Raw genomic sequence first — 22673 nt, forward strand, 5'->3', positions numbered from 1 at the left:
CTGCTCTGCTACAGTTCTATCCTAGTGGGAGGATGAGGCATGGGATGAGAGAGAGATCTAATATAGTTTAAACCATTTTTCCATGATTTTATGTCGCTGTCAATACATATGGGGCTACCTACTGTATCTCCACAAACATGCTGTCAAAGAGTGGAGATAATGATGATTAACTAGCTACTTCAGAAAAGTGATTGCCTCTTTCTCCTTTTCAGAGACAGTCCAAGCTACTTTCTGTTTCCCAAAAAAGAGGTGAAAATCATGGAGAGAAAAAAAAAAATAAATAAATACCTGAAGCACCTCTGATGAACTCATTTTTTCCGGCTGAATTGACAATCCAATTATGATGGGGAAGTGACATTAAATAATACAATTGATTTGGGATAGAAACTTATCATTGCCAAGGACTGGGGATGCAGAACAAAATCACCCAAACTCTTCTCCCAGGAGAAATTCATTAGACATTACATGTTTCCATCAACTCAAGTCAAGAAACTAAATTCAAAGGGGTGGAGCATGCCCACCAGAAAGTACATTCTTAGCAGAATAATCACATCCAAGCTGGGACAACAGCTGTTCTCTATTGTTACATTAATGGCAGTGGTAACAAGGAATGGAGTGGTCTAGGATTCTTCCTTTAAGGTAGGCTAAGTATAACACTTTCATTTCAACTCTAATTATATCCTCCTTAAAAGATGTAGTTGTATTTTTAATGGATGCTGACTGGAGCACAATTAGTAGTTTCAGCAATCTGGAGTCAGACAGAAACAGCATTATTTTCTCTCCTAAAGGCAACATCTGAGCTGGCAACAGAACTGGCTTTTTCACCCCAGAGGAAGAGACTCTTTGGGGAGGTTTGGTGTTCTCTGCTGGAGGTCTGATACTGGGGGGTAGGACAGGATCTCAGTCCTGTTGCTCAGAACAGATGAATTGTGTTTTGCTCCCACGGATGGCAAGACAAGAGCCAGGAAGAAGCTGTTCCCTGTTTTCTGTCAGTCTTAAAACCACAAACATCTTTCTTTGGTTACAGCACCAATATTTTGCATGTATTTCTCAATACTTGTATGTTGTGCATAATAACAAAGAAAACTGTACTTGGAAATCTGATTTTAAGTATATTTCTTAGTCCAGTAGTACATGTTGGAATGATCTAAGTGTATATAGGACATAAAAATTAAAAAGCAAGTGGTAGTTTCCTGATATTCTCTCAGATTAAACATGTTGAAATCTCTGGCTTCCTACAATCTGTTTCCTTCTGTTTAACCCTCTTCTAATGGTGATACTGAATGACATGTAGGAAAGTAAACAGGCTGTTTGCTCAGTAATAGAATACATTCTTAGAATCAATCAGATATAAAATAGCTCTAACAAAGGGTCCAGAGAAGCTAGATAAATTCACTTCCCCCCACCCTGGACAATTGGCAACATGGATTAAAATATCATTTCCACTCAGCTGGGAGCCTGGGCCATGATCTGACAAGGTCAATAGGGCTGTATGTAGTCAGCAGCTAGGTTAAAAAAAAAAAGTCTGAAGAAGCACAGGAAAATGTATTAACAAGTAAGTACCTATAATTCTTTAACTTCACGCTAAATATTCAAAACCTGAGCTAATGAGATTCAACCCTGTGCTTAAAGTAGTTGAGGGTCTGCAATGCAATGGGAGATACTTGGTAGTTTAAATGCTAGTTATAATTTTACTTCATTATTCAGATTGCAAGGTCTTTAGTGCAGAGAACATGTCTATCTGTATTCTTTTAAGCAGTGTGTATATTTATGGTGCTGTCTAGGTGCCTAAATGTAATGATAATGTCAAGTTGTATTTCTATGGAGCTTTTAACTTGGTTGAGGATCAGGTCACCTGAGTATAAAAGGTACAAAAATACAGCTCTACCATGACCTCTCCAGGCTGAAGGATGCAGTTTCTTTCACGTGTACCTTCTCACCAATACAAAGTTTAAAATGAAGTGGCATTGACAAGTGACTTTGCTCTGAAAACTGACATTGCAGAAGTGGCAGCTTGCAGCTTGATGTTAATTCTACCTCAGTGAATACCCTTTCAGATTGCTCAGTGTATAACTGGGGGGAAAAAATCATCATAAGTGCATGACTTTCCTGGTAACTAACCTGCAATTCTGCTGATACACTTTGTTGTCTTCTACTCTAGATATACGGCACCATCATCCACAAATAAAATGAAAGACGTGTGAAAAATAAGGGTAGTGCAAAAGCAGACCTGACCTTTAGCAAAGTTTTTCTGACTTGTGCAGTGGAAGTGGACAAGGTATTCACACAGGCTAACATTAGGCATCTAGTTTAAGTGTCTAAATTGGAAGTCAGGAGCCTTTAGAGCTCTCCAATAGCAGCACACGAGGTAGGAGTTCACCCCTGTCCTTGGCCAGGCAATTTGTCCAAGCAGCATTGAGTAAAATGATCAGTTTTGTCATGGTTAGTGTTACACACCATGCAACAATTGCACACTGAACATTTATGGCACTGGACACAAACTGATTGAGGCTGTTCAGAAGGCTAGTGCACAGGTAAGGGAGACCCCAATATACTCATGGACCATACCTGTTGTTTAACTAATGCTCTGCTCATCAGTACTTACCTGTACTTGCATGGTGAGGAAGTAGTTTTTCCTATTTTGGATATTAACAAGCAGGGAGTGAACTTCTGCTCCACATTATATTCACCCCAGATAAGTACTGTCCCATAAAGAAAGCCAGATTTAGAAATCAATGTAGCTCAGTGATTTCCAGTGCATGGTCCATTGAAATTCTGGGCACGTGAAGGTTCAAGAGGCCAACAAAAAAATAAGTAAAAAACAGGACATTGTCAATGGATTTGTGATCACTATAGAAAAAGGCTGGACACCCCTGGGGAGTGTTTTAGAGTTCAGTACATAAAAATAAATAAATATTGGAAACTATTATCCCAACAGAGTGGAAACAAACAGGGCAAGAATAGCTGGAGCCTTTTATTGGTAATAAAGTTACTGCAGGAAAAGTGGGATTTATGTTTGAGGACTGTTTTGCAAAATAGAATTTACTTTATGACAAAGCTTCATAGGTTTCTTTTTGTCTCTTGCAGGACTTAATTATTTCTAGATGAAACAATGGCTCCACAAAAATTAAGGACATTTTCAACTTCTGTGCAGTGACAATTAATTTTTAGTGTTTCTCCCTTCTTGTTGCCACAGATGAAGCTTCCTTTGCTCTGTGTGATGACGAGTCTGGCTTCTTTTGAGAGACTCCCATCACAGCAAAACAAAAAAAATGGTTACGTATATCCAGCCAGAGAGATGCAATACTTCTCCTGCCCCTCAGCTTGTTCAGGATACCCAGAGAGAAGAGGAAATAATCCCTCCAGTTGCTCTCTCTAGCCCATCCAGAAAGGTGTCATCAGACTTAGCTCGGCGGCATGGTGTGAAAGCATATTGTCCCTTCTCACCCTCTAGTGTACCATGAAGCTAGCTTTAACTGCCTCTCCCCACATATCAAGCTCTGCTCCAGGCTGCTAAAGAATCTTTCTCATGAGGGCACCCCTTAATAGGATTAAACTACTATATTAAATCCAAATTGAATTGTAGACTCATTGTACTCACATTTGATTCTATTACAGATTGTATTTGTTTCATTTCATTATTTACTGCCAGAAAATGAACAACCCCCTTTAAACAGCAGACTTATGGAGCTGAGGCATAGCCAACCTAAAGAGAAAGTTAACCAAGTTCCAGACTCTAGAGACAATAGCATATCTATGAACAATCACTACCATAAGAAACGAGGAGATTGTTTTAATATATTTGTGTATGAAATACAGGTCAGGAAAGAAAATTGATAATAGCTAGAATCAGTGCACTCAAAAAAAAAAAAAAATCTAGATAAATTTGTATTGCCTAAGATTTTGATTATATTTTAATTTGGTAAAATCAATATATGCCTCATATTTCTGCAAGGAGAAGGCAAAGACTAATGAAACTGACACAATATATTTTCTCCAATATTATTGAGGTGTGAATTATAAAGAAGAATGCTGGAAATGTCTATAACTCATACATATCCTATATGTATTCCTTCATCTGCTTTTAGTGACTCATTTATTGCAGAAATCAATACAACAAACAAACAAATATTTTCAGCATTCTTCCTGCCATCCCCACCAGTGTCTAAAAGTAGTGTGTATCAAAACCTCAAGGAATGTTGTAATGCTTGTACTGCAAAAAGCAATACATATTTAACCTAGGAGCAACATACCAGATGGTTTTAAATATGCAATATTTACTATAAAATGAACACTAAGAGGAATGCTAACTTGACCCAATGCCAGCTAAAGTCTAAAACCAGTCTCTGTTGGTTTTCCAAGGACACTTGATCAAGTTCTAGCTTCAAATATATGATTGTACTTAAATTGTTTTATTTGCAGCTGCTAACAAGAAAGTGACGTATCAGAGCAGACCAAACAACAGTCTAGGCCAGGAACAGGAGTATGCTGATTGGTAATATCTGATGCATGGGAAATAAACAAACAAACAAATAAATAAATAAAGAGAGGAGCAAATGTCCAGCTCATTTTTATGTCTCAGTGATAGTTTCAGAAGGGCTATTTTTTGTCTCTAGGACGACGAAAATACCCTGAAATCACAAGAGATGGGAAATCGATTAAAAATTGCAAATAAAAATGGAAACTTTTGCTCCATTCTGCCATCTCTCCACATTTGGTCTAGAAGTTTCACAGAATACACTGGCTCAGGGAGGCTGCTATAGCTCATTTATTGTCTGTTGTGAAGAAAACTTTGACCAATCTGTATTAACAAAATGAGTACTAAACCTCAATTTTTATTCTGATTTTACCTCAGAGAAATTACCACTTTCCTTTTTCTTCCTAGTCTCTTCCTGTCCTCATCCAGATTTGCCAGACAGACTTTCTTGTGCCTGCCTTTGACTGGAGAAGCTAACTTCTCTTGACAGCCTGAAAATTGTGTGCAGAGTGGTATGTGTGCATGTGGGTTTCTGCTATGTGCTGTAAACAGGAATGAAAGCAGGGGCCTTTTCCTTGGCTGGTTTCTTGCAGTAGTGTTCCTTATCTCATTGTCTTTGAACCCTCTGCAACATGAGGGTAGCCTCCTGTGCCACAGAAATGGGGGATCTGTGACCTGGCAGAGCAAATTGTGATGAAGTGGCATGGCCCTGTCTGGTTTTGGTTACAAAAAGATTTGCAAAATGAGCTTCTCAAGTGTTAAGAATCAATGGCATTTTAGGATTCGAATTTGCTGAATTTCAGTCTCTACATCAAATTTCTTCCCTATGACCTTGCACCATTGCTATGTTGCTTTTTTATTTTTTATTTTTCTGAAGATAACAAATGAAAACTAAAAAATAAAACTAGAAAACTAAAGATGAAGGGACATTGCTTGTATAAACAAACTATTTGGGATGGTGCTTGATACTCTGTAACACTGCAGCAAGATTTAATATATCAGCCAGCAGTCAAAAGGGAGGAGGCACTGAACTGAATAACCAAAGGGAGCACTCACCCCAGTAAAGAGCATCTTCATGGCCAATGGAGCAATGGGTGGAGAAATTACCAAGAGACCTTGCAGTGTTTCAGATGGACGTGGTTAAAGTCCATCTTGATTTATGAAAGGTGCCTTAACAGACAATAATGATGTAAACTGCGTAGTGCTCCTGATGGCTGTTTTATGGATGCAAATATTTAGCAAACATTGATAGGGGAGCTGGAAGCAGAAAAACTGCAAAGTTGTCCCAGTTTGGATTTTATCCTGTAATATTATCCCAAAGAACAATGCCTGCTGTCTGTACATTTGCATGGGAAGAACAAGAAAAACCTTAGGCTTACTGATCCCTGAGGGCTCTCTCCTTCCACTTGTGGACTGAGCTGTGACTGTGTATTGCGTTTACATGGCGATTATTCGAGAGATAGGTTGTGGTGGAGTTCAGCTGTCCAGCTGTGTAAAACCACCACAGACTGTCAGCTTCAGGGTTATCCACCAGTATTACTTTCATGTGTTCAAAATTCCACCCAAAAATTCCATCTTTGTTTGAAAAATGATAGGAACAACAATAATGCCAAACAACATTTCTGCCCTGCATGTCGTTCTCAAATGATTCAGTTTTAAAACTCTCAGTAGATTTGGGAATCTTCCTATCAGAAAAGAGAAACAGGAGAATGACCTGCATCTATTGCTCCCACAGCAAAATGCAGCAATTAAATCTTAAATCACTATCTCTGATAACCATCAATGAGTAAATCAATAACTGAGTCCTTTGTTTCTATAACCCACTGCATAATGGCATCTCTGCATGTTTTTACTAGTGATGCAGCAAAGCATCTAGGAAATGCATAAGCATGAACCATGTTTCAAATAATTTCAAACAATAAGCACATGAATAAAAATCAACTCTTCTCCTAGACAGTTCACGAAGAGTGAAATTCATCCCCAGACAGGGGCTGGCACAGAAATATTTCTCTTCTCTCTTCTTTCAAAAACCTTCAAAACAGAGTTTTAAAAGCAATTCAGCATTGCACAGACTTTGGTTTGGCCTTCTGTTCAGCAGTGAATTTCATCCACTGTGAATTACATGTGAGAGGACTTTGATTTTTCACCTAAGAAGAGAAAACGACTAAACGAGTAGGATGCATGATTCATTTCAACTAGGCAACCCACTTGCAATCAGCACTTATTGTCTCTGGTGCTTGTAAAGGACAAAGCAGGGTTGTCTTGGTATCTTGGAAAGAGCTATAGACGTTTGTACATAAAACGTGAAAAACAGGATGAAAAAGGGATGGGGGAGGAAGTGTTCTGTGAACTGATTTTTTCCCATTGCAATGGCAAGAAGAAGCTCTGCTATTGGAATGCAGGCAGCAAAAGGGTACCTGTGTGTATTTTGTCCAGAGTAACAGAGCTGCAGCTACAAAGGAAGCACCCCAAATTTGTACTGCTCAAGGAGTCCATGTGAGTGGTATTACAATAAATGTGTAAAGGTTATTTTGTTGTACTGGAACTTGAGAAATATTAATATTATATACTATTCTGGGCACCGGTAAAATTGCTTAGAGGTTTGAAATTGAAAAGGTGTTATGAAGGAAAATCTTAAATACTCCAGAGTTTTGGACTTTGAGTTATGAGGAGGGATTAGCCTGTGCTGGCCTCTTCAGCCTGAGGAAGAAATGAGGTAAAATGGGAGATTGTCAGAGAGGTAAACGAAATCCTGAGAGGAACAGATTGAAGGGAGTAAGCTGTTTAAGATAGCAACTAATTTGAAAACAAGATGCCTTGGACTAAAATTGGGAAGGGATGGGTGGTTGCACAGGCAATTCAGACAAAATTACTTCATGGAAAAGAGTCTGCAATTTGGCATGGATGGGAAAAGTCATCTACTGAAGTGTGTGTGCTGGGGAGGGACTGGAGTGCAAACCCACTGTGAAAAGGAACAAGATGTATTTTCGGACAAGGGTAAAATTGAAGGTTGCAGCCACTAATTGGATTTTGAGGGATATGCTGAGATATTAGCTACCAGTAGATTGGTTGGTATTTTCTGGATTTGCAAGGGCAGACTTTTAACAGACTGATATTTCCACCTAGCAGTTAATGTTCTGGAGTCCTCAAGTCATGCGCAGTGTGAACCAGAGCTCATGGAGGTTGGTGGGATTCCTTCCTCAGCTACAACAGGCTTTGGATCAGGCTACTCTGCTAGAAATTAGTAAAGCTTTAAGATTTTCTCAGCTCTGTGGATAATCTTGCTTTTTGATTACCAATAAGCCTTTTAAGTGAATTACAGCTATGGGAGAATAGTGCTTCTTTAAGCCTTTCCTTGTCCACGTGCTGAGTGCCCTTGGAGCCTCCCTTCCTTGCTGATTTGCTCTGGAGTCCCTGATGGTCTTAACTCATTCTGCTCATGCTTGTGCTACTGCTATCATGATTTCTAGGCATTGGCATAAAGTTTAACCTTCAGATCTTAAAAGAGTCATAGACTAGATTTCTATGACATCTGAAATCAATATCAGTAACAGCAATATTTACTTGAAAGCACAGAAGAGCAGGTAATTTTAAACAAAACCTTTTGAGGACACACCAGTGCTAACGATCAGTGCTCTGATATTGCATGTAATGTACACTTCCTCCAGTTGTCAAATAGCCACACAGAGCCTGTAAAGCAGAAAAGCAAAGTCCGCAGAACTCCGACTTGGACATCATAAGTCAATGAAACTGTTTCATTAACTATCTACTATCTACCAGGAGGAATTATGGTAGACTTGAGCATATTGCATGTAGAAAAGCACTGCATTACACGTATACCCAAGACAACATGCCACAAGGTAATACATTGATTTTATTTTGCAGCCTATGTGTACACTGGGAAATAATGCTGTGACTGCAGTCTTCAAAGGCAACAGGTGAATTTAATGTGAGTAGTGTCCACTCAGTCCTTTTATTTATTTATTTATTTATTTATTTATTTATTTATTTATTTATTTATTTTATTTTGTGAATAGTTCTAGGACTAGAAAGTCAGTAGAAGTCAGACTAAGTCTGCAAGTGTGTACTTTGAATCTTTTCCTTAAGGAATGAATGGGATAAACAAAACAAAACATAATGTACTAATATGCTCAGCAACTGCATGACTTTATAATTCATCTTTTCTAATATTTCTTCCTTTCTCTTTCTATCTCATGCATAAGAGGGATGAACCTGCAGGATCTGTGATTATGTGATTCTGTGAACGTATAATCTGGGCACTGCCACCCCTTTAGTGTTTTGGCTTCTTTTAAAGCAAACACAACTCTACATCTATACATCTATATATTTGGCTTTCAAAGTCAGAATGCCCTCCTCACTAGGCTTAGCCTAACACTGCTGAATTGTACTCTCTGTTTAATTCACTTTACACTTGTTTTTGTCAAGAAAGAAAAACAAATTTTAAGTCATGTTGAGTTGCATTTGCCAGTCTATCAATAAAATAAAAATAATTTCCATAGCCAGGTGTTACCCAGTAAGAATCCAGATTTAATTGGCATCCAGTGGAAAGTATTATTAAAGAAGTGGAAATGCAGGAACTTGACATCCTAATTTATATTAAGTAAAAACTTGAGTGAATATATAGAGTATTACAGCCTTGTTCAGAGGAACTTCCTTAAATGACAACCCTTTCATAGGACTATTTTTAACCTTGCAACAGTGCATATTTAAGGTAGGATTTTCCATTTGCTAAAAATAGATTGGTAAGATGGCTGATGAAAATACATGCAAAGGTTATTATTCTGTGTTCTAATATGAAGATCATTCAATCCAATTTTATCAAGAAAGGCCACACCAGAATGATATCTACCTTTTTTCCTGGGTCACTTGGCTTCATCTTGAGATGTGGAATTATGTGATGTCAGTGGGTTTGCTCCACCCTCTCATAGCCCACTTTCCTATAGTACTTTGTAACTGCAGTGTGTAAAGACTTGAAAGAGCTTCACCCACCCAATATATAGAGCCAGAAATTCCCACAGTGATTAATTTTTCCCCCCAGAAATCAATAGAAATATATTTTATAGTAATCTTAAGATCAATATTAAATAACTAAGCCAAGCTTTTGAAAAAAATAAAGTCCCTGACCATAAACTTTCCCTAAATCTAAGCTCTGAAATCAATTGAATCCATACTATGCCCCAATACATTTTATGGCCTTTTGAACCATTGCTTTTATACTTAACACTGTATTTTGTTCTAGGAAAAGGTAATAAATATCTCTGCAGCACTGAAGAAAGCCAACAGGGGACACTGGTTGTTTGGAATATGGTCTTTCGAAGCATTTTTCTTTATGTTGCTGGAGGAGCTAAATTAGCTGGGAAAACTTGAACTAACAACTAGTTATCTATCACGGCCATCTGGGCCCTAATATCATTGTGCACAATTATTTTACAACATGAAAAGCCAACAGAACATGCACCGAGAGACACCCTATACTGAAAACCATCAGACAGGTGGTACTTTATGACTGAACCTAAAGCAGTTCAATTTGGATAATAGCATGTAGGAGTGAAGTATGGTAAATGGCAAAGGTTATGGAGGGCAGGGAGGAAATAAAAAAAAAAAAGTGTCACACTCTCTGAATTAGCAGTAGTGCCTATCTTTTCTGCACCTGACTTTCAGACACAGATCACAATAAAGAACTCCCAAAACTGAGAGCAGGAAACCATTTAAACTCTGAACATTGTACAGCTGAGTATCTGGCAACCAAAGGCATGAAGCTTTGAGGAAATCCTCTGAAACACACTGCAGTGATGTTGTAAATCATTCTGTAATGAGTAAAAACAGATTGTGAGAGGATCCTGAAATGTGCTCAGACAGTAGGTAGGAAACTGTTGAAATATGGGCTCTGTTCTGGGCTCTGGGCTCTGAAAGTTTGGCTTTTGGTGTAAGCTTATGCTCCTGGAAATATGAACATGGGATACCTCAATGTCAGATCCACCTGACCCTGTCATATTGATTCAGGTCTTACAGATTTTTAGGGCCAGATAGGCAGTTCTGCAGAGCTGTGCTGTCATGGTTTAACCCAGCAGACAGCCTGTAGAGCATCACTCAGCCATTCATTCACTCACCCCTCCACACTGAAAAAAAAAAAAAAAAAAAGTAACACTTGGGTTGAGATAATGATGGTTTAATAGGACAGAAAAAAGTGGGGAAATTATTGTTATTATTGTTATTATTATTATTAAGGAATATACAAATCAAGTGATGAGCAATACAGTTGCTCACCACCTGCTGACTGATGCAAAGCCAGACCCTAAGCATTGTTCCCCTTTGTGCTCTTTGTGCACTACAGGGACTTTATCCTCTGCTACAGTATATAACAGTTTTGACAGGGGAGAGGCAGCTCAATCGGCAGATCCCCTAATGTTGACTAACCAGCTTGCTTTTGCATTGTGTATCCCAGTGTTTGAATGACCCAGCACCCATTGCTCTCAGTGTAGTGTTTAACAGTCCATATGGTATCATTCAGTTTTTCTCAGGGGCTGGTGCATGAGAGGGCATGTGATATATCCATTCAATGCCATGCTCTTTGGCCCAGGTATCTATGAGGTTTTTTTGGGAATAAGTCCTGTTGTCTGACTCAATTCTTTCCCGGGTGCCGTGTCACTGTAAGACTTGTTTTTCAAGGTCCAGGATAGTGTCCCAGGTGGTGGCATGGGTCATGGTATATGTTTTCAGACAGCCAATGTCTGCTTCCACTATTGTAAGCACATGGCACTTGCCATTGTAGGGCTTTGTTGAGTGTGATATAATCTATCTTTCAGGCCTCCTTATATTTATATTTTAGCCATCATCCTCTATACCAGAGAGGCTTTAACTGCTTGGCTTGCCTAAGTGCAGCATGTTTCACAATCATGGGTAACAAGTGCCATAGTTTCCATGGTCAAGTCCACCATGAGACCTCTATATGTTGCATCTCTTCCTTGATGGCCTGAGGTGTCATGGGACCAGTGAGCTAAAAATAACTTACCAGTCCAGATCCACCTGAGCCACTTCAATTCTAGCAGCCTGAGATCCACTTGCTGGTTGTTTCAGTGTTCTTCAGTGGCCTGACTTTTGGGTATATGAACATCTACATGATGTACTTTTACAACCAGGTTCTCTACCTGGGCAGAAATACCTTTCTGCAATGCAGCAGCCCAGATGGGTTTGTCTTTGCACTGCCAAGTTGCTCCACTTCCATTGCTATAACCACCTCCTCTGAAGTGGCCTCCAGGATGGATTTAGGGCCACTGCCAAAGTTCACCTGCAGGAAAAAAACAAACAAACAAACAAACAAACAAACAAACAAAAAAACAGAGGTGGCTGTTGGGTAGTCCGTTGTTGGTAGACATATTGTTGGTAGACAATATACCTGGCTGTTCAGAAGGAGTAGAAAAACATGGGCTAACGTTATAGGTGCATTTTGGAGATCCCAAAAATGTACTTCTCCATAGGTGGACAGGCCCTGAACTTCATACCAGGCACAGAGAAATGGTGTCTTGCACATCTCTTCAAATGCCCTGGTGGAAATACTGCAGAGTATGTACTCAGAATACATGATCCCCATGTGAGACTGTGACAGGTTGTTCCCTTCTTCACACATCAGGTTACCTGACAGACCTATTCAGATACTGAATCCACGCCCCGTACCTCCTAGCCTCATGCTCATCAGGTTCCTCAGGAAGGCTGTGGCTTCAGTGTGGAAGACTGGGAAATGGCACCTCCCCAGCGCAATGTACACAGAGATATTGTATGTTCTGTAATACTCTTTCTAAACTCAGGGACAAAATAACATGTCAGAGGATTTCTTTTGACACATAGTCAAGGGACTTCAACCCTGGAGCTGCCCAAGAGAAACTAAGATATCAGTTCACCTTCGTGGTATCTCTTGCTGCAAGAGCTGGTAGGACTTGCAGTGTCTGAACTCAACCTGGGCCTGCAAAGGCCTCTGATCTCCTGAAGCCTGCCTTTCAGAGGTGGTGTACATACACTATTACATGCCAGTGGCAGACACAAGGTCCAGTTTGGTCTGTGGAAGACAACCTGGACACAATACAAATAGTAAAGAGTGAAGAGATGAGGAAGAAACAGTAGCTCCAAAATTCATTTCCTCTCCTCTCTTCAGGGCACTGTTTGAATCCCAGCATTAGCAGCAGTGATGGTGAGAGGCCAGTTTTCCTGGACTGGCTCATTTTCAGAGTTTTCTTGTGCTTCTCTCTCCCTGCACAGCCAGGTAAGGACTACATATGGCTCAGCACAAGGATGTTTAGGCCACCGTAGTTCCTCTACAAGGAAATCCCAAGGAGGATGTGGAGTTCCCTTCAGCGGGAGTAGCAAGCAGTGGAATAATGTTTTTCGTACCCTTAAGTATTGGCAAAGGGATGGAAAAGATGATGCAAGTGACTTCCCAACTTCTGTGCAATACTTTTAGTCCATTTTCACTCTCAGGTGATTGGCTCTGTGACTTTCTGACCTTCGAGCCTCCCTCTTGAGCAAAACCAGCCTCCTCTTATGGTGAGCTTCCTCAATGTGGGTGTATATGTGTCTTTGTGGGAGTGCAGAGCACCATTTTATGGTACTGCACATATGTAATCTACAATCCTCCTATTTTTCTTCTTCTCACCTTGTTGACATTGTTTGGTTCCAGCCCAGCTCATTACCAGCTGCCAAGAGATTATCATGTACTGATAGAAATCCTCACAACTGCCTGAGAAAAGAAAAAGATGGAGAAAGAAAAGGGAGTCAAGACAAAGAATGGCCAAATAGATGTCTGACAGACAGACAGCCTCCTTCCTTTCCCCTACAACTTGAGCTGAAAGGGCAGAAGGCAGTTATCAGGACTGGTCTGTGAACAAAGAATTAAGCAGATGCCCATACGCTCTCCTTTCAGCTCCAGTTATCCCTCTGTTTCCACCAGATATTGTTAAGTGCTGGCATCATGTTGGCAGTTGTAAAGCCATGGAACTTACCCTAATGCACTGACTGTGGAGATACTTAGCCTAGGTCTCCCTGAAATTTCTTAATTCAGGTTTACTCTTGGCTCGAAGGAAAATGTTACCTGGTGTTCCATTGATGATCTGGTTGCTACTTCAGGAATATGGGTAATTTGAAACAAAACCAGACTTTTTAGCTTGTGGAACACAAGGATAGTGTTAGTACATGGCTTATAAACTGGCAGCAGATATGAATTTGAACCTCATTTATGACTGAGCTATAAATAACTTTGTTCTCATTTATCAGCTAGCTGAGAGTCAAACTAGTTCTGGAGGAGATGAGTTGCTGGGAAAAACCCTCATTATTTCTCCCAGATGGCTACTGTTTGGAGTTATACAAAAATATCCAACCTACATTTTTCCTTTTGTCTCATACTCTCCCAGACACGTTAGATTGTGGTGGCAACACATTTGTTTCATTCATGTCTTCATACAAAATATGTGAGCTATGTGAGTATCACTTGGGAAGGGTTAGTGTCCTGAATACAAAGCTGTGGGCTCTGGACTTCATTTCTGTGGCCATGGGCAGCATAATAATGCAGTCACCTGCAAGTTTATTGAGCAGCCTGCCCGTTTATTCCCTGGCTCTTGCTCCAGGGGATACAAAAGAACCTGGGGCAAACATAGTATGGTGATTACCAGAATTTTGATAACAACAGGTAAGACTAGGGCAGTGCACACAGTGAATTCTATGGCTTTTTAAAGCACTTCATTTATTATTTTATCTTATTTTACTTTACTTTTCTTAATAACAATAATAACAAAGATAATAACAATAATTAATAACAGTAGCTTGTTGAGTGGGGACAACTCTTCTTGTTGTCCCAAGTATATGCAGATGTACCTGGCTACACCACCACTGCCCAAACATACCTATGTCATGGGAAGCTACCGTTTCTTTATACTGCGTTCTTTGCATTAGAGAGCCTACCTTTCCTTCCACATGTCTCCCATTTGGCCTGTTCCACACCTGGAAATGTTTTACACACCTCAAGAGTGATGGGCTGCAGAAATACCCCCAAAAGAGCAAAGTGCACTTAGAAACTGCAAAAAGATTTGTTCTAATCATTGGTATCAAATGGGAGCTTCACAATGCTGTGATAATTCAGACACTCTTTAAAGTTTATACGGTTTACAGTGTTTTAAATCAGCCACAGAAGGTTAGAGGTGGGAGCTCGTACCCCATATACTGCTCACTTAGACCTTGCTAGTATGCCACTGAAGCCCAGAAAAACAAACAAGATGTTACATGATAGATGAGGAATAAAAAGATAATAACAAGAAAAAATAATGCAGCCTTACCTCAAATGTATGAACAGTAATAGCTACTCTATCTTAAGGAAAACTAGGCAAGATTCACAGAGGGACAATGAAAGTGATTGGGGGCCTGGAAAACCTTTCATATGAAAAAGTTTGTACTAGGACTGTTCATCTTAGAAAGGGAACCAATGAAGGTGAGTATGATAAAGATATATTAAATCCTGTCTATTGTAGCATTGCTGGCTAAAAATACTCAAGTAATTGAAAAGCAGCAATTTCCAGACTGATCAAATAAAACCTTTCTCACACAGGAGATAATAAAACCATGGAACTCTCTGCTGCAAGGTGCTGGGGAGGTCAGGCACTCAGTGGGATTGGAGAAGGGAAAGATTTCTGTCTAGTAACAAGGCTCTCCAGATTTCTGATAGCTAGACGTTGCACAATTAAAGATAGTAACATCTGAATTGTAAGGAAGAGATTAGGAATAGTCTTTGGGGGATAGGAGTGGGAGGTGCTGCCTTGTGATTTTTTATGCTTGTTTCTGAAATGTCTTCAGCTGGGGGTAAAGCAGTGTTTTTGGCCACCTGCCTAACGAGATTGATGCCAATGTCCCTGTGGGGGCTCAGGTCACTGCCTGTTCCATCCAGCCATGTTAGGAAGCCTGGGTACACCAGGGGACGAGCCCTGAGTATCTGCACTCCCCACAGTGCATCTCCAGGGGTCCTCCAGTTGCTGTCACTTCTTCCATATCTGAGGTGGTCTGAGTCTACCAACATCAGGGTTGATGTCCCCTTACTCACACCATGAATTTGCATCCTTACACCTCTCCTGCAGAGCACCCCTTGCTCTTGAGCCTCAGCATGGCCACACCACCAGTTCACTTGGGCCACAGGAGCAGCATTCAGGGGGTGGTTGCCCTTAGGAGTCATTGGTCCTGGAAGGAGGTCCAGAAAGGGCCTACAAAGACATTAGGGACAGCCTGCCTCACTGACTTTCTTTAAAAAAAGGCCTATAACATGTGGGTGACACTGTTTACATGCTTTTTGAATAATTTAAATCAGCTGGATTTAAAAAAGTATGGCCAAAAGCTGCAGTGAGGTCTTGGCTTTTGTATGGGTGTTGGGTTTCTTCAGGGGCTGTGCCTGAAATCCCAGAGTTGTGTCTTTCTTTAGCCAGGACTATCCGAAAAATTTCTCTTTATGGCATCAGTCCTGCCACAGACCTTTCTTAATTATGCTTTGTTGTCTCAGGGCGTACATTTACTGAAGGAGATATAGTGTTAATCTACCCTTCAGATGAGAACACCACTGTAGGAAAGGCTGTCTTCTTCAATTTTATTTGAATCATAGAAAAATTTGTGTTGGAAAACACTTTCAAGATCACCAAGTCCAACCATCAACCCAACCTACTGAGTCCCACCACTAAAGCTTGAAGCTTCCAAGCAGAGATACAAAAGATTTCTGTATATATGATTTTGGTTATGTTCATGTTTTATTTCCACATCTATGCGAGTGAAAAGGATTGAGCTTTCCCATAGAGCTTGGATTTGGCTTGAAAATTTCATAAACATTTTGAAGTTCCGTGGTATCTTATTATCATAGGTGACCATGTCCTAGATGTTGCTGTGCTTGGAAAGCAACTGGACTGTGATGGCAGAAAAGGAAGCAAGTGCAGTTAGGCTGTATCTTTGCAGCAAAATTGTGACTATGCCAGTGCTGCCTGTCATAATGTGGTTTAGAAGCACTTAATTTTGACTTCCTGCCTGCACTCCCTGGCAGATTAGTTATTTATTAATTATTAAAAGCAGGTTTGAATTGTCATGCCAATAGCCGCACAGCTTCTTGAAGTGCAAGAAGTGCCCAGCAATTTATTACAGCTGGCCTGCCACTTATTTAGAAGCACAGACATAGCTGAAGAATTTCCCATGACATCCTCCTCTGAGGAGGAAGTTTACATTTGAAATAAATTATACTCTGACTCAAGGTCCCTTCAAAACCTTCTTCTATGGAATACAATGGATTTTACCGCCGGGCACCAATATCTTTCCTCTTTTAGGTTAGTAAGATGCAGAGCATGCAACCAGATCATATCTAGTCTTAAAAAAGAAACCCTGAACCAAATGTGTGGGAGATGGGAAGAGCCACAGCACCAGCTGCTTTGACCTAATGATCTGCTCCTATTACAAAAGTGAATTGCTGAAGTAGAGGCACCCGTCGATCTTTTCCACTCTCAATGCCAGGTTCAGCTACACTTGCACAAAAGGGATTTGGGGGGCAACAATTACAATAAAGCACGAATTCTCAGATATGGTCAGCTTTCTTTGTTCAAGCAAGTAGTCAGGGACGACATGTGGACAGGCTAAGAAAACCGAAATCTGCAGGAATCCCAGTCTTAATTCTGTGAGCGGTCTTTTTTTTTTTTTTTTTTTTTTTTTTTTTTTTTTTTTTTTTTGTGTGTGTGTGTGTGTGTGTGTATCTAGAGCATCTCAGGTGAAATCAGCAGGCATATGCTCATCCATAACTGGCCCAGTGAGAGAGGAGTAAAATGGTGCTGATACCGACTGACAGAGGGCAGCTTTCCTGGACAAGTTAGAGCTAATGGAGGGAGAAAGGCTATAGTTAAGCTCTTGTAGGGGATGATTGAGTGCAGGATCTTATCATTCCCAACCAACTGAAGAGGAAACATAGGAAGACTAATCTATCTCCCAAGGCTAAAGTTAGCATTTGGGTGTGCTCCCTCAGGTCCCATTAAATTCCCATTAAAAATCACTTCATTGGGAGCAGGATTTCATTATCTCTTCTTTAATAACCTAAAGCCAATGCCTTTTGTACTTCATCAGTTTCTTGAGTTCAGCTTGCAACATTTCTTCAAGATCCATTTTGTTCAATAGTCAGAAAACTATAGGATGCCTAGGTACCTAGATTTTAGTGTATCCTTTGGTACCACAAGGAATTTTCATGCAGATGCATAGTGGAAAGATGGAAATGGCAAAATAGTTATCATCTAAAAAGAAAAAAAAAAGAAAAACCAAGAAGTTAAAGTCGACTGACAGTTTTGTTGTAAGTTTTACCAATTAACTTTTTTTTTCTTTTTTTCTTTTTTCTTTTTTTTTTTCCTACTAAATTTACATTTTAAGGCAAAGTCAATTTGAACTGTTTTTTTTTTTTTCATTCCAAGCCAAAAAATTTAAACCAATATATATATATATATTTTTTTTTTTTTTTTCTCAAAATGTTTTATAATTTAATCTGTTGGCATTTGATGTCAAAATATATTTCACTGAAAATTTCTGGGCAGTGGCATTACCAGTGATTCAATGCTTAATTTACTAAATGTTCCCGTGCTTAATTCTAACTAACGGATATTTTATAGTACAGTGAACCTTTGCAATTTATTAATCTGAAAAAAATAATATATATCTGCCTGACTAAAAACAGTGTTTTTGGACATGAAAAGACAGAATTGCTGTTCTTATAAATTCTTACCACTCATGTTGTTCTGAATGCATCAAACTGGTATCTCCTTTTCAAATGCTGAAGAATAATTTGCTCTACTAATAATTACATAGCTTTCATATGTACTGTGTGCCCTTTACAATATGACAAACAAACAAACTTGAATTATTCTACATGTGTAAAGCTAAGGTTGCAGCTAATATTTAAAAATTAAAAGTTTATTTATGGTTTGCAGTATCTCATATAAGGTTCAAAAATGCACGCACAAATGAAATCTATGTTGTTCTGCTTTCACAGACATTTGTGGTAAGGGACTGACAATTCTGTTCCTTGTGATGAGGTGCATTTCCTTCAAGCTGTGCTTCAAGAACACATGACTGGAAAGATGGTGAAATGGCTGGAGACTTAACTGGTGAAGTTTCTCCTTGTAGTCATGTGAGTGGGACTGGTATATGGTAATTTAAGAGCTAAGGAATATATAGCTTCTTCCTCTTTCCCTTATGGGAATTTGAATACTGTATAGTATAGTGGTTTTAATTGGAATTACCTGCCTTCAAGCCTCCTTGATTCAATTCTTGCTTTTCCCTTGTCCTTCAGTAGACTCCTCCCTTTTTTGCCAACAGCCTCTGAAGGAGCTACTAATCAAATTTCAGTGCAGAATTCTGCAATATCTTATTTGCTTGCTTTGCCAGCTCTGGCATCATTCTGGTTTTGCCCTCCATACTCACATGGCACCTGAGACAAGTGTATGGATTTGCACTGGCTTCCAGGGAAGCACTGGTGTGCAGCTGTGGCTGTATCCTCCCTGCTCCGCATAGAGCTTTGCCTGACTCCAAACTTGGGGACCTTGTGTGACTGGAGGGAAGAGGCAAGGTCCTGGTCCCAGAGCGAGGCTGAGAAATCAGCAGGTGCTGAAATGGGTTTCCCTGCTTGTGTCAGGCAGTTCAGCTGTCCACAACTCTGTGCACTGCTTTTCACTTTGAAGACAGTTCTTCAGAAACCCTGAAGACTGAAACATTCAGGGCATCCCAAGTACCTCTCTGCTTTTGTGTGGATTTCCAGCCTTGGACTACTGAGAGTGACAATGATTCATTTTTTAAATATGGAAATCACAATTACTGTCAAAATGTAGGAAGTGTCATTGAATTTTCTCTGGAAGACTTTCCCTGGTGAAAAACCAGGATTGAAGCTAATAGTGCTAATGGCTCTTAAACAGCTCTTGATCCTTTTGAATTAATTACCAGGGGTGAAAGTTGCTGAGTTACTCGTGAGTCCATAGAAGTTGACAACTATTCTCTTGAAAGCATAAAGGATGAATATCATTTTGGTACAGTGAGATGTTAATGTTTTATTTCACAGTCGATGGGGACCTAAAATGAGGAAACAAGCAGTGTCCCTGTTGACTACTGATTATAAAAATTCAATGCAGAATCTGGTATCTCCAGCTGTAAGCCAAGGTGGATAATATTTTGAAATAAAATTTACCACTGTGTTTTTAAAAAACTTCCCAGGTCCACTGGCATATCTACCTGAAGTCCAAGTTCTTAGCTTCTCTAAAAATTATGCCTGCATTCTGTAAATACAAACACATTACCACTGACCAACACAGCCTAGGGCTTGATGTAAGATCCGTTGTGAGCACTGCTTCCGGGAATCTACACTCCCATCCAGTTATTTCATCTCCATAGTCAAGGATTCAGCTTTTCCTCAATATGCAGTTATTACCAGCTACATTTTGTCTTGCTGTGTGTGCATTTGTTAAAACATGCTATGTGCTGACAGTCTGTCCTACTCTGAGCCTCTCTTTATGCTCCTCTATGAGCACTGTCAAAACTGACTCTTCAGGCTGGAAAATTGGGGTTTGAAATCTTACCTGAAACTGTTTATTTCTGTATTCTAAGATATAGCTTCAGTGTAGAAGTGGGAGAACAGTCAGCTCCTCCTTCTGAGTTCAGGACAGAAGATAACAACTTGTCCCCAACATCCAAGCTGTGGGACAGTGTACTTCCCTTCATCTTCTCCTTCCTTTCACTCCCAGACCAACAAGGGCTGAAGATGCATTATGTATACAGTTTGCACTTAAATCTACCTACTGTAGCTCGATAAGGCAATTTTGAGTCATAGAAGTTTGACATGTCTGTGGCAATGACTTCTACATGTTAATGATACGTTCTATAAAAGCTTTCTTCTTTGAAAAGAATGATTTGCTGGCTTTTTGCCCCTTGTTAGCAATTTAGTATATATTTTTTAATCTTCTCTACAGAACATGATTTTATATACCCTAGTTGCATATCCTCCTTGTTTCCAGTCTAAGGAAAACAATCCTGACCCTTTTGTAGTGTCCTCACATGTCTTAGCCTTATCAAAAGCTGTCACCTGTCTGTCTCATGCCTTCTGCCTTTCTCAAAGCACATTTACACTATTCTGGGTAGAAATGCAACCCTATAGGCTGCATCAATGCAGTACCCAAACCCTAAGGAGTGGGTGATCCCACTTTGTAAATGAGCAGTTCAAGGTTAAGGTGATGGTGATTAAATGGAACAATGTGAAGAAACATAACAGGTAGATCATCTTTAACATTGTGATTTAGGTCAAGAATCTGGCCTTACAGACATTTTCAATCATAGATGTAAGAAGAAAAGTATGGCTCTGTCCCAAGTAAGCTAAAATTTCAGTGGCAATGAGTACAATGGAGAATAGATAATTCCTTACAGTTAAGCTCCCTATAGCTCTGGAAGAATTGTATTGTCCTCTCCTTGTGATCAGTATTCTGGGAATAGTCAGATAATTTACCAAAAAAAAAAAAGATCAAAACTCTGATTTTTGGTGTCCTAAAAGTCAGTCAAAGAAGCTACTCCAGTCCTGTTGCTTAAATGAACTGCATAATGAGATGTAGAGAGCTCACCTTAGGCCTGATCCAATCCACACTGAAAGCAGTGAGATTTCTCCACTGGTTTCACTGAGAACAAAACTGGCTGCCAAAACAGAAATTGATCTTTCTGTTCAATGACACTGTAGTAAAGAAGCCCCACACACTCATTTTGCTTTTACCGTGGGCTCTGCAACATCGTTTTGACAGATTTGATTGAAAAGAAGCAGTTAAAAATGCTCGGTAAAGAAAAACCGTGATGTAGGGCTAGGAACTTCTCTGAATTCCTAATAGCTTGTAACTCATCAATGTATATCTGTGCTCGGTTGAGAAACAGCCTGTTTTTGAGAAAAAGATTCACTTCTGTTCAATAGAAAAACGTAAAGTCTGCTACAGGGACTGCTTTGTGATTCAGACTGTGCCTCCAGAGTATACAGACCGTATATGTAAGTACCCTCCGCTAATTAAAACTGCACTATCACCCCACTAATTCATGCACAATAGAAGAACTCTCCTGCCATTTCCCAAGGTAATAGAGAACTGGGAAAAATGCAGCTGTGAAAGTCTGAGGAATAACAGGGACTCCTTGGTGGGGAGCTGAAGCCAAAGATCCTGGCAGGTCTTCAGATCTCCCAGAGACACACAAAAAGCCTCCCAGTTACAGAACCAAAGATACGTGCAGCACTCCCCTCTCCCAGTATAACTTCACAGTTTAAAGAAACAGGGCTGCTGAGTGACATAAGACATTACGAGGTATTTTACTATGAATCCAACATTGCTGTGGGCTTAGAGCGAAGGCCATCTGAGCCAAACCAGTAGATAAATGGTGTTTTTTCAGTGTAAAGCCAGTGAATATGTCAGCCAAATGATCTGCAGTCTGGAGTATTGAAGGGCTTACTGGACCACGAAGGAAGATGGAAAGGTGGAGAAAATGTATGCTGACATTCTAAGAAAATGTAGCATATATTAGAATAAGCTGAGATTTTCTGTCCTCTTAATGTCATCATCATCAGTGAAGAAGTACTCATTATGACCCAGGCAGTCATGAGAAAGACATTATTTATTTATTTATTTATTTTCCCTAGGACATATAAATCCATCCAAAATCAGTGGAAACTTCTTTTAAGACAAGTTGATTGGAAGGCTGAGAATAAAGTGCCCCATACCTTCGTCAACTCTGAAGAAAAAGTAATGCTAATAGCAATAAGAGAATGTCTGTGGCCTCTTGCTTCTTCTATGCTGCCTGTGAAGCCAGCACTTCTTAGAAAGGAATCTTGACAATGCTGTGGTCCTCAGCTGATCACCATTCTCAGAAGGTACAAGAATTAAGGACAAGCTAGGACATTGAATGTCCTTATGACCATGCCACATGCAGTGATTTTAATGAGTAACTGATTGCTGATGGTAATGAGCAATTGATTGCCAGTGCAGCTGGACAGCATGTACGTCTGGGTTGTTGATTCTTCAGTAAAACTGGTGGCTACAGGTATTTTTCTTACAAAAAGGAATGTGGGCAAGGTCTGGATACAAGCACAGAATTTCTGGGCTTGCAGGTAAGTGAAAGGGAAGATTTA

The 22673-nt window shown here is 39.8% G+C and overlaps 1 long non-coding RNA gene across 1 annotated transcript; it reads left to right on the plus strand.

Moving 5' to 3' along the window:
- The first annotated feature begins 526 nt into the window (after positions 1-526).
- LOC311429837 lies at positions 527-20427 on the plus strand. Its single transcript, XR_014688400.1, has 4 exons — positions 527-639; positions 8363-8426; positions 18528-18665; positions 18828-20427. It is a non-coding gene; the product is annotated as an uncharacterized lncRNA (long non-coding RNA).
- Positions 20428-22673: the final 2246 nt, after the last annotated feature.

Source organism: Aythya ferina (genome assembly GCF_964211825.1).
Source record: "Aythya ferina genome assembly, chromosome: 1".
Classification (NCBI taxonomy): Eukaryota; Metazoa; Chordata; class Aves; order Anseriformes; family Anatidae; genus Aythya; species Aythya ferina.